The sequence below is a fragment of the Dromiciops gliroides genome, chromosome 4, assembly GCF_019393635.1.
Source record: "Dromiciops gliroides isolate mDroGli1 chromosome 4, mDroGli1.pri, whole genome shotgun sequence".
NCBI classification, from domain to species: domain Eukaryota; kingdom Metazoa; phylum Chordata; class Mammalia; order Microbiotheria; family Microbiotheriidae; genus Dromiciops; species Dromiciops gliroides.
This window is the reverse complement of record NC_057864.1, coordinates 423052440-423053611: the sequence shown is the minus strand read 5'-3', so window position 1 is coordinate 423053611 and position 1172 is coordinate 423052440. Positions and strand designations below refer to the sequence as shown.

The following is a 1172-nucleotide window of genomic DNA, read 5'->3' as shown; positions in this document are numbered from 1 at the left end:
AGTTGAGGAGCTAGGAACATGGTGGGGAAATGAGTGAAGGAGGCAAAAAAAGGTCAAGAATCTCATGGGAAATAATGAGAAAAGTTAAGAATTGAGTGGTGTAGAAGTGCTATATTTCATACTTATACTAAAATTTGCATCTGGTTAAAAATAGATAGATTGATGAGTAGAATAATTTAGATAAGTAAGAGCCCAAAGCAAATGTATCTAGTAGTTAAATATTCAATGAACACAAAACCCTAAACTAATAGGAAAAGGACTCACTATTTTTAAGAATGAATTTTCATCAACATATTTGTTCTACATTATCATAGTTTCTCAAATATCCTTCTCTCTCCCTTTCCTGTTCAAGATTGATATACCACATAATAAATATTTTTGAACAGAAAAAAGAAGAAAAAAATCAGCATAGGTGATCAATACATTGAGTCTGAAGATATGTACAAGTACAGAATTTGTGGATTTCTTGCTCAAGGGCCATGCTAATCTTCCCTGTATCATTCCAATTTAAGTATATGTGCTGCCAAAGTGAGCACAAATTTGTGGATTTGTAACCTCTGCAAAGGGGTGGTATGGCAATGTTTTTATATCTCTTCTTTCAAACCATGCTTGTTCTTTTTAATTTTGTAACATTTACTTTTGATTTTGTTTCTGGTTCTTTCTGTTTATATTGTTGTTGTCTTTCATATATAGAATTTTCTTGACTGCTTACTTCACTCTGTATCCCTCCATGTTGATCTTTCCATGATTCTCTGTATTCATTACTTTCATAATTTCTTACAAAAAAGTAAAATCCACTGACATTCACATACTACAATTTTTTAGCCACTTCCTAATTGATGGTCATTGAGAAAAAAGGACTACTAAAAGAGAGAGAGAGAGAGAGAGAGAGAGAGAGAGAGAGAGAGAGAGAGAGAGAGAGAGAGAGTGTGTGTATTATTTTAATCAATGAATTCAAGAAATTGTTAAAATCTTTGTTCAGGCTTTTGACTTCAATGATGAAGCAAACTCAAATTAAATTATAATTAAAAGGAGTTTATTTTTAAAAAGTCAAGACAGATGCCATTGATGAACTATCACCAGGCATTTGAACAGAGGCTACTTTTAAAGATAATCATTTGTAAATAAGAAAGATAATCTGTATAGGTCCATGTCTCAGTTCCTCCCACATT

At 32.0% G+C, this 1172-nt stretch overlaps 1 non-coding gene across 1 annotated transcript; it reads right to left on the bottom strand.

The window, feature by feature from the left end:
* Positions 1-432: 432 nt before the first annotated feature.
* On the bottom strand, positions 433-536 carry LOC122727031. The gene has a single exon (XR_006353009.1). It is a non-coding gene; the product is annotated as a U6 spliceosomal RNA (small nuclear RNA).
* Positions 537-1172: the final 636 nt, after the last annotated feature.